This window comes from Antennarius striatus, chromosome 16 (genome assembly GCF_040054535.1).
Source record: "Antennarius striatus isolate MH-2024 chromosome 16, ASM4005453v1, whole genome shotgun sequence".
NCBI lineage: Eukaryota > Metazoa > Chordata > Actinopteri > Lophiiformes > Antennariidae > Antennarius > Antennarius striatus.
In genome coordinates, this window is record NC_090791.1 from 3,921,389 (window position 1) to 3,932,826 (window position 11,438).

Here is an 11,438-nt window from a genome sequence, read left to right on the forward strand (position 1 = left end):
CAGGGTAAAAAAAAAAAAGCCAAGATCTGCAATGTATTTGATTAAAAAAAAACAAAAAAACCTACATAAAGGTCTTCACATGCCTCCTAATTGTCTAGCGTCTATTGCCTTAGGGCTGCGCATGAAAAAAACTTCAACATCAAGGCAAAAACAAAGCGGTAATAATTCCAGAGAACGCACCCGCCTGTCTGTGTGCATGTAAATATGGAGACTGAATATATTCCGGCACAGGCATCTACAAAAATATTTGTATGTTTGGGTTGCATTCACCTTGAAAGGGCTCGTCTCGGGTTGGATGAATAACACAAAAAGGCATTTGGCGGGTGTGTGTTTGTGTTAATGTGTGTGTGTGTGTGTGTGTGTGTGTGTGCGCCGACTCAGATAAAGCGAAGGGGAGTCATTGTGGAGGCAGAATGCTGCTTTGTACACCGTAGATAAGACTATTCAGGAGTTGAAAGCCGTAATAAATGCAGCCAGCGACCGTGTTCACAATCAGTGAGGTCAACTTCGGTTAAAAAACGGTAAGAAGGGGGACATCGGAGGCGTCTGAACCCCATGACACCCCGTGTTTCTGGTGCAGTTAAAGATGAACTATAGGAGGGGAAGCAGACCATCGTGCAGAGGCTGGACAGAGCGACGGCGAGAAGGGAAACGAGTGGAGATGCAGCTCAATCTAAAGGGAGGATTGGTGGTGGTGGTGGTGGTGGTGGTGGTGTGGGTGGGGGGGTATCCCTTGGAAACACGTGGGTTTCGCTCTCCCCTCGAGGAAACATGACGCACCTGGTCCGGAAAACCCGTGGCAAAAAAAGAAGAAGAAGCAAACGCCATAAATGCAGCTATAGAGTGGAGACCTTGGAAAAACCCCGTGTGCTTGCCTGCATCTGTTACCCCTCCCTTTAGCGGGCAGCCCCGCCCGACCCTTGACCTCGCCCCGCCCTCCACGAAGGCATGCTGGGAGGAAAGACTGCATGGAGGGAACCTGGATGATGTGAGAAGAGGCCTGATCTTAAACACCACCTTAGATCATAAATACACCATCGAACCTGAGATAAATGAAAGTTTTATTTGGTTGTTTCTGGATTTAATTATATTTGATAAGATTTAAAAAAAAATTCAAAATATTTTAAAATGTTTAGTTCTAAAAATCAAGATTTTTTTTATAATATTGAAATTTCTGGATATTCCTCCTTTTTCAAGTTATTATATTGAGAAATAAAATTACTCATCAGTTTAAAATCAGATTTCGGACGCTTCTGTCCTCCGGGACGCCGTTCTTCAGTCATCCGCAACGGCGGCAACTTAATACGTCATATTCAAACAAACAAGCTGGTAGTGAACGGATATAATGAAGCTGGACCCACCCGTGTGTGTGTGTGTGTGTGTGTGTGTGTGTGTGTGTGTGTGTGTGTGTGTGTGTGTGTTGACATTCCAGTGTGTGGTGGAAACAGCTGATGCATGTGGAATTAAAGACAAGAGGAAGATCCTGAAGATGTGGAGCGACGGCACGGCTGAGATTCCTTTCATAACCATTAAGAGAGATGAAAATCACTGCAGCCACAGCCTGAACCTCATGTCACCCTGTGTGTGTGTGTGTGTGTGTGTGTGTGTGTGTGTGTGTGTGTGTGTGTGTGTGTGTGTGTGTGTGTGTGTGTGTGTGTGTCCGTGTGTGTCTGTTTACGTGCCAGACGAGGTTACGTTTTCTCCCTCTGCTTTGCGAGGACACATCAACATCTCCCCCTTCCTGCCCCCCTTTTCCCCCAACTCCCATGCCCCCACCCCCCCACACTCCCACCCCACTCAGCGCCCTCCTGCCCCTCTGCTGCAACGCCGGGTCACATGGGTGCTGTGGGGCAGTTTCGCGTCTCATCATTTCCCGTGGCTGACTGTCGGAGCGGATGAGGGCGCCGCTCGAATCTAACGCTGACGAGCTGAGACAGCTCCGCTCTGGCTGTCGGGGTGGGGGTGGAGGGGTGGGGGGTCCACTGGAGCGAGCAAAATCTGCACACACACACACACACACGAACAAACACACAAATACTGTAGGGAACAAACCGTGTGCGAGCATTACGGTGTGTATGCATGCGTGTCAGTCCTCCACAGAGGACACACGGTGCATCACAAATCTGCTTGTTTTTCCTGTTACACTTGGTGAATTAGCTTATTACACGATAAAAGCACAATTATCACAAGTGCACAAACAAGAATAAATCCACAAACATTCATTTTTAATGTTTGGATGTCGCATATTTTCCAGTTAAGCTTGCTTCGAAGTCAAAAAAAAACCATGCACAACAACGCAAGAAATAAGACAATAGAAACACAATGGACCTTCCACCTGCACGCCATCTGTGTATATGTGCCTGACATGGACGTGTGTGTGTGTGTGTGTGTGTGTGTGTGTGTGTGTGTGTGTGTAAACAGATGTGATTGCGTGTGATAATAAGCAACAGAGCGAGTGTCAGAAAGAAAAGCGGAGGAGAACAAACGGCACCAGAAATCTGACAGCGGCGGGCTAACGGGGAGGAGAGGAAGACGACGACGAAGAGTGACGGACAGACGAGTTCAGATAATGGAGGGAGGCGTGACGGAGCGTTCGACGTGATGGAGAGACAAAAGACAGATGGGGGGGGGGGGGAGAAGAGGAAAGCGGTGTCTCGTCTTCCTCCCACCTTCATCATCTCGCGGGGGAGAAGCTGAACGCACACTCTCCCTCCAGTAATTCACCATTAATGATTATTGATCGATCGGCACGATGAGCGAGTGACGTCCGAGTCCGTATCGACTGGTTTTCCGCTCCTTCTGTCACCCAAGAAGCTTTTACGCCCCGAGTGAAGCCTCTCAGGCCGTCCGCGCCAACGTGGGCTTGTGCTTAAGCAAGCGGGCCACGATCGCCGCGGCGACCGCATCACCGCGGCCATCAATCAATTTCAAAACGGTCAAAGCAATTTATTGAAGTCACGTCTGCCACGCCCATCTCTAGACGTGCCTCTACACACACACACACACACACACACACATTAGCATGCCCTGTGCTAGCTGGTTTAACAATCTTGCGCGATGAGCGTTAGCCTACAAAACGCATCCATCAGCACACTGATGGTCATGTGATCACAGGTGGGCGGGGCAAATAGACATAGGCAGTAGGCAGTCATGTGACACCGTACGCTCATTCTATTGGCCGACGGCATCCGGAAGTGTGCTATGCTCCGTGAGTTTCGCACTTGCATGAGACACAAAAGTGCTTTAAATAGTCGATAAAAGTGTAGATCGAAAGTGTTTTTTAATATCAGTATGGGGAGGGTCCGTAAACGTTTAAATTACCGTAAATAATAAAATACATAGTTTGTCGCGATATCGCAGAATTGGATATTCGCGTGCGGTTCCTGGAACGCATTAACCGCGAGTAACAAGGGATTACTGTTTAGCTTTTACTGACACAAGAGCACATTTGTACCATGTTAGCACGTTCCTCATTTGTGACTTTATCAATCTATGCTAAGCTAATTAGCATTGTGCCTCTATCTTTATTTAACATTTCATGCCGGGCCACAACAGTCTTAGCTCTCCTGGGAGCGAGTGATTCAACGCGACTCTATTAGCACCAATAACAACTAAAAATAAACCCGGCGTGTCCACACTGTGCATCTTTTATAAAACTAAGGATTAATGTCTCTGAATCTTGGCGAGCGCCCGGCCGGCCTGGGGGGGTCGTTGATGGATTAAAAACCACCTCCCTCCTCTGGTTTCCCAGCCCCCCCTCCGCCCGATCCCATTGGAAAGGATGAGATGACGATCCGGCGACCAATGGCCTTTTCCAAAGACCGTCTGATTAATACGAGCGGTCGGGAAGCGAACGCCGCAGCCTGACGGGAGTTGACAATCACCGCACTGCAGCGCGGCGTCTGTCGGCCATTTTTAAAGGCGGCTGCCGACAAACCGAGCGTGGAAGAGGAAATGGGGAAAAGCTGCTTTTCCTGTGGAAGGTCAAAAATAATTTCCCCGGCATTGCGCATGCCAGTTCCAGCAAGGGAGGGGAAAACGGCGTAAGGTGTGGGGGGTGGGGGGGTGGGGGGGTTGGGATGGAGGGCAAACGCGCTGGGTGTGATGTGTGTTGTGACACAAAAGATGACACAATGGCTTCATTCTTTTTACGCAGCAGGAAGTGGTCTTTCTGATTATGATGCCACAAGAGGAGGATGGAGATTAGAACGGCCATGCAGGGAAGCGACGATGAGGGTAATACGTTGACAAGTAGTCTATTTACCCCTCGTCGTCGGATTCTTGTGCAGTTTCTACTCTGTTTGACGCAAAAACACACCGTAAAGCAAATATGGAGGACGGTTCTTTCATTTTTAATCCAAAATGCCAGGAATTCCTGGGTCTGGTGGTACCAAACAGGGATTGGCAGGAATGTCACCGGAATGGTAGGTTCCCCAAGGGGGGAAAAACACAAGGTGGTTTTGGGATTTGTGTATTCCGGAGGGAGGTTTGCGGAGGCTGGGGGGATGTTGTTGCCATGCCGCTGTGAGTTCCCCCCCCACCCCCACCCCACAGTGTGTGTGTGTCTCTAACATCCCGCGGCACATGTTCGGTGCCAAGGCCACCATCGACCCGAGTGCCTGTTTGTCTCCCAGAATTTAAGGGTTATTGTCGGCGCGCCTTTTGTACGGGTTTCATGATGGATGATGCAGAAACAGACGGATAACGCTTTGAAAGAGATCGTTATCATTGGGGCTTTGCGTCTCGCGGAATTCTAACCCAGAGGATTCACGTTTTTGTGTGTTTGTTTGATTCTCCGACCCAGCAAACTGTTCATTATCAGGGAAACCAGGACAGCGTGTAATGAAGTCCAAGAGAAACATGAATTATTCATGAGCAACTCACTACTGGACCTTGACATGACCTTCAATCCATTGGTTGGGATAGTAATGCTCAATATACTTTGCACTTGAGGCCACTTCTTAATGACCATCCTTGCAGTGAGTCTATAAATATAGACTCCGTACGATGACGGATCTGGAAAGTGGAGTAGTGATGGAGCGAAAATATGGTCTGAGAAATGAAAGTAGGCATTATCTGATGGGGGGGGGGGATAAAGGCTTGAGAGCTGGTGTCAGATTTCTTTGGCGGTGGTTTATCCTCGCTGACAGGATAGAAAGGACTGACTAAGTTAAAATTACATCCACACACACTGTATGCACACACTCACATGTATGGGCTGGCTAATCCAGGCCAGTTCCAGCCGGCCCATTGGGATCTTGGGTCTAATCCTGTTATCAGACCCAGCAGATGCTGTTGACAGAACAATAAGCGGGCGGGCCAAAAATGGCAGCGCCACCCAGAGGAGGTCATGAGCCAAGCTGATCGCCGGCTGGCTGGAAGCTGGATGGACTCTGCGCCGGTCAAACACACCGACTCTCTCAGGCCAAAACGACGCATCGCAGGAGGCGGATGGAAAACGTTCTGTTCAGAGGCTTTAGTATGTTGTTGTTTTTTTTCCTCTCTAAATGTTCAAATATCTATTTGATATTTAAGGATTTAACGTCGGAATGAGTGAGATCACTACATCCAAAGACCAACGTAACGAGCAAAGATGAACTTTTGCGGAGCTGCATTGTTTTTGTAGATCTGGAGAAAGGAAAAGAAGATTAGCTTAGCATGTTTCTATCGCCACATGTGGAATCACAACCTCAACTTATTAGTATATTAGTATTTCCTTGGCCACACTTTTTTTTCTTCTTTCTGTAAAATAGGACAATCGCCATGGCAACTTCGTCATGCATTTTGTTTACTTTTCACAGATTGCAAGAGGTGGTGCATTCAATGTCCCCTCGGGCAGGAGGATCTTTAATGAAATCCTACAGTGTGTTCTGATTCTCACAGAGGGTGCATGTCTGAGATTCAGGAGATGATAATCTTGTGGAGATGAAACCAGATATCGTAATCGATTAGGGTTGTAAATCTCCCGTAGTGTGAGCGCGGCTTGAATCCAACTATAATCAGTCCAAAAATCTGAATGCATTTAGTCCCTTTGTTTTCATTGGGAATCTTTTAGTATCTTTTCCACTAGTTTGGTTTTTTTTTATTTTTTTTTAGTGCTTCCATGAAGCTGTGAAGTGTTGTGTGTCTGTGCATGTGTGTGTGTCACTGGCCTTTTCCAGATCACAGAAGAAAGACGCCGCCCGCGGCTGCTAGTTTTGTTCATCTGCTCTTTGCCAGTCTGGTGAACACTACACAAATCCTCAGCGCAGGATAGACGGAGTACGACAAACAGGCTGTAACACACAGACCCTCTGAAACAATGTCCTTTTGTAAATCTCACAGCATTCAAGAGAGACATTCTAACATATCCGACAGTCTTCTAGAGTTCAAGTCAAAAATCCTAACAAGAAAACCCAACAAAAAAAAACCAAGCTCATAGCATTTTTAAACGCAATTTTAGTCAAAGTTGCTCATTCATTCTTAACTTTTCACATCAAATTTCAAACAACTTCAAATTCTGTCCAAAAAAAGCCAAAAGATGCAAGAAGTAGTGGAATAAATGTGTGTATCAAGGTTCGAAGGCATCCAGGAGATTACGCTTGAGTTGGTGACAGTATCTGCTATTTCTTTATATTTATTGTGTTTCTGATAATTAGGTATTAATGAGGTATTATTTTACAGACCTAGCACACAATACAAGTCCCACCAGTACTGCTTTCTCCAAAAAACCAGATCACACACCGCTCCAACAAAAGCTACGGTATCAACAGAGACGATGAACATTGATGCTAAGCTAATAACCAGCATCCAAGCCGGTCACGCATGAAGACAAATAAGAATGACGTCGACTGGGATGATGATGAGGAAGTGTTTTCCTCCTCTCTCTCTCTCTCTCTCTCTCTCTCTCTCTCTCTATCCTGACTTTCTGGTTTGCGTCCCAGTTTAACTAAATCCCATTAAAAAAGCTTTCATCTCACTGCACTTCATTACTGGCATAAACGCGCGGCTCACCCAGGAGAGCGGCGGGGATTAGACGGGAAGAACTCATCTGAAATGTTACGCTCTTGAACCCAAACGGCTTTTTTTTTTTTTTTTTTAATAAAGACACTTGCTTTAAATTCTCCATATTGGATTATCCAAACAGACCCCACGGCGGGGCAAGGAGGTGTCACCAAGGTCGGGTTTGTTGTGTCGCCGTGTGCTTGCCCTGGTGCACTTTCGCAAATGAGGAACCCGATTTCGATGGAATAGGTTGCCTTGCAGTACGTTTCTTTTTTTTTTATTATGCCATCCTTTGGAAAATGTTAACAAATTCAGGAAAGATGCAGGAAAGGGCGGGGGTGAATAAATAGAGAGCTTTACAGGCATGAGCGAGACTATGGTGGGGAAGGGCGGATGGCATTGTGTGCGTATGATTGGATGCGAAGGGTCAGAGGCTTTCACGCGCATTTATGAATTCTTATTTTAAGCACAGCCCGGGTGGAGCTAATCTGCGTTGCTCGCCTGAATGAGGCTGCTGATTAAAAGCTAATTATACGCTACAGATTCCGCCTCTGGTGAAGACTCCTCCGATTTGACATGGCTTGGACTCTGGCCTGGGCGCACGCCGGCGGGTCGGCGCGTGTGTCGACGTGCGTGATGGGCGCCGTCAGGCTCGTGTTTATAGCAGCACTGGAACGCAAGTCTATTCAGAAGCAAAGCAGTGAAGCTTAATTATAAGGTCTATAATAATAAGGTCATACTTTTTTTATTATTACAACAGTTTCCACTGTAATCTTCATTATATCACAATACGTCTTCACTGCGGCGTGTATTCGACAGCTTTTGTTAACTGCAGATTAATAAATAAAAATAGCTGCGTGCAGAAAAAGTCCTTGAATGTTTATAACATCAGAGATAATTATCCAGGAATACAACAGACGAGCTGAGCAGGGATCATTCAGACGCACTCGGAGAGTTGATGTGAGGCATCCTGCGTCAACGGTGTGAAGTAAGGATTTTAAAAGAGCCGTCCCTCGATTTGCCTGCACAAAGAAATCCAACAAATGACGTCTCTTTTTAGCTGGACTGAAGGATCCGGATCCTTGTTTCACCAGACGTGAATGCGGTTTAAAAGGGAAACCCACTTAATGAAAATAATTCATATGCTAATTATCTTCTCTTTTTGCAACCCTGTTCCTCTTTGTCTGCTGTTATAAACTGTGCTCTTAATCTGCAGTGTTATTACACAGTGGTAATTAAGGTTTTCAAAGTGAAATTACATTTTTTTTTATAATGATGAAATGCTTCTCCTGGCTACAGCTGTAAATTCAGTGTGCATGTAATACAACCGGAAACGCCATCAGATGCTTGTGAAACTGTTTTTTTATAGAGAAATAGTAGATTTAATAGTGCTTTTAACGTTTTTATTCTGATCTTTACAACATAAATCTGTGTATGTTTTCTCTCGTATCGATAGATATGAGCTTCTCAAACACCGTTCCGTCCGCCCGTCTCCGCTTCATCTCTTATTTCTAGAGTATCTCGCCATCGGAGATCCCTCCGTTTGATTGGCTTTGACTTTCATCCGTCTCCACGTGAACCCTCCCCAGGCCCGACCGCCGCTCGCCTCAATCAAACAGACAGGAGGGGGTTAAAGCATCTTTAAAATGAGGCGAGGATGGAGACCTTCGCCGCCTGTTAGCATCTCGTCTTTGACATCGCGACTACCCCGGCGTGCCGGTGACCCCCTTCCCTGCAGGAGCTGACCCCGGCTCAACGCCACGGCAACGAACGCACAGACAACAACACGACTCCCGGACAATTTCCCGCAGGGTGGCTTACAGGACTTGGCTATTTATGTCCCGGGCGGTGTCATGGTCGCTTTGTTAAAGCGCTTATTCTTTTTTCTAACTGGGTCTGCAGCGCTCGCAGCGAGCGTTTCAGTAAAGCCACGCGTGGAAATGCATTTCAGCGGCTGCAGAAAGGAGATATTTGTTTTCCGGTTTGAAGCAGAGGGGATGAAACGTTAAAAAAAAAGCAGTCGGACGCGGATTCCAGGACTCAGTCCGAGCCACGTCTTCATCGTCCCGTGTCGGTAGTGGTATGTGTAAGAAAAACCTTTTCTTGTAACTTGGTGCGTCGTGGCGTGAACTTCCTGTTTTGGATTCAGCTGGAGATGGGGTGTGGGGTGTGGGGGGGGTGATGGCCCGGAGCTGCTCAGGCCATCCTGTCATCATGTCGAGAGAGGACGAGTCAACACGCACACCTTCATGTCAAGGACGACTAGCTCACACCTGGTCACCGCGTGTGTGTGTGTGTGTGTGTGTGTGTGAGACATTCACTTCAGAGCTGGTGTACGACTGGAGGCCTCCTGACAACCCCCCCCCCCCCCCCCACCTCCCTCTTCTTCCTCCCAAGCCTGTCTTTATTATTAGTGGCAGCTAAAGGCAACGGAGCAGAAAATTCCCATCGAGAAACCAACATCTGCATATTAGAGCACGTCTGCCACGAATAAATGAATAAATTAATACATGAATAACAATGAAAAAAAAAAACATTGGCGAGACTCCGCCTCCCAACGGCGTGACGTGTGCCGTTCTGCCGTTTTTTGTTGTTTTTTTTGTCCTGGATTAAAAAATAATTTGTAGATGAGCGATTGAACGTCGATCGGCTGGAGAAGCTAAGTCGTAGCCTCCCGTAGCGTACGTCACATTTATTTCTCCGGCGCTGTCGGACTGCTGGAATACGAGCGAGGAATCTCATCGGATTAACTCCAAATTATGATGGCGTAACAACCGCCTCCTGGCACATAATCTCAGAAGTGAGGGATGTCAAACTGACCGTGGAGCAAACCCAGAGGTCCAAAGATGACATGTCCAGTAGCGATGTGCTCTGTTTGACTGAAGACGACCTCCAGCAGCCTAATCCTAGTCCCGTTATTCCAGATTAATTTTCTCCTCCTTCTCTTCCCAGGATGCAGCTGGTAATAAGTCACTCTGCTGTAACTTTTGCCTTTCTAAAAGCTCGTAATGACGGGGTTCAGAGGAAGTCTAATCTGGAGGCGAAAGGCTTGTTTGTGTGTGTGGAGGTTAAAAGGACCCCCTGCTCCCCCCCCCCAAATCCCACCCCCCACCATTAAACCCATTGTGGGAAGAGGGTGAAATTAGACCAAAAAAAAAAAGAAAAGAAAAGCAAACTTCACGTGTTTTACCGTATTAAAAGCACAACACGACAATCGATCAATATAACCTGGATACACACCAGCGGCCAACGCTGATGCGACAAATGTTCCACCGCTTAAAATGGAGGGAACAGAGGGGACAGCCAGCGAGGGGGGGGGAGAGAGAGGAGGAAATCGTGTTTGGTGACCACGATGGCAAAAAAAAAAAAACTGTTGAAAGTGACTGATATTTTGTGACATTTAGGAAACGGTCCTGCTGACCTCCACCAGGGCGCGGACCTGGGGTTAGGCAAACGAGTGAAGTGGGGGCAGGGAAACGGCACAGAGTGAAGTGGGGGGAAAAAAAGTCAACTTTACCACACGGCTAAGGGTTCTACAGGACGTTTCTGGTTCTACCGGAGTCCAGGAGGTAAAAGACTGTGACCCAGCATGCACTCTGGCATGACCTTTTGGTAAAACGCATCATCATTAATACACATGTGAGCTCTTCTGATAGGATATGACGTCGATCTGCTGGTCAAACAGTCAGATCTTAAGGCTTTACATTAAAGTTTATTATTAATATTAGTGATGAACAGCTTTGATGTCATGTGACCTCTTTTATGTCTTGTGAATGGACGGAAACCAACGCTGCATGTCCTCGGCGTCCTTGAGCGACGCGCCGATCGCCTCGCCAGCAGCCCGTGTCAAATAAATGTAAAATCTGTCGCCTTGCAGATGTAAATTTAACGCTTGCAATAACGCGATTCATCACAAATCAAACTTTGCAGATGTAAGAGAGGAAAAGAGAAGAGAGGAAACCTGAAGGGAATCTCGTTGTTATAACATATTTAACGTGCGGCCTCCTCGTCTCAGCGTCTCCACACGTTATTCACCGCGATAACGGAGTGAAATCACTTCATCGCTGGCGCGCCTCGTGGTCAGGATCCGCTGAGCCACATGTCCGGAGTCCACGCCAGGAGGAAATGGAGAGATGAAGCAGAAGAGAAATAAAAAAATAAAAAAACGAGGGGAGGGACAGAGAGAGAGAAAAAGAGCCTGAACCCGCTGTCAGCTCGCTGAAGCAGAGCGGGAGGGAAACACGCGGCGACACGGAGACGATTCGCTGGGAGAAACACACGCCCACATGTGCACGCCCACGAACCGCGATTTTAAAACGCAAACCATTCTGTTCTTTATTTAGGGATCCAAAACATCCATACCGGCCGCAGACGCCTCGTTTGCGCAGACGCAAAAGCAGACGCCTCGACGCGCAGATGTGAGCCGATGTAAACGCAAAAGCACCGCAGCTTGT

General features: G+C 47.2%; 1 protein-coding gene across 2 annotated transcripts in view; it reads right to left on the reverse strand.

Annotated features, from left to right (window-relative positions):
* Positions 1 to 11,438, reverse strand: part of znf385c (zinc finger protein 385C) — an 89,574-nt gene that overhangs the window by 45,841 nt on the left and 32,295 nt on the right. The window lies entirely within an intron of this gene.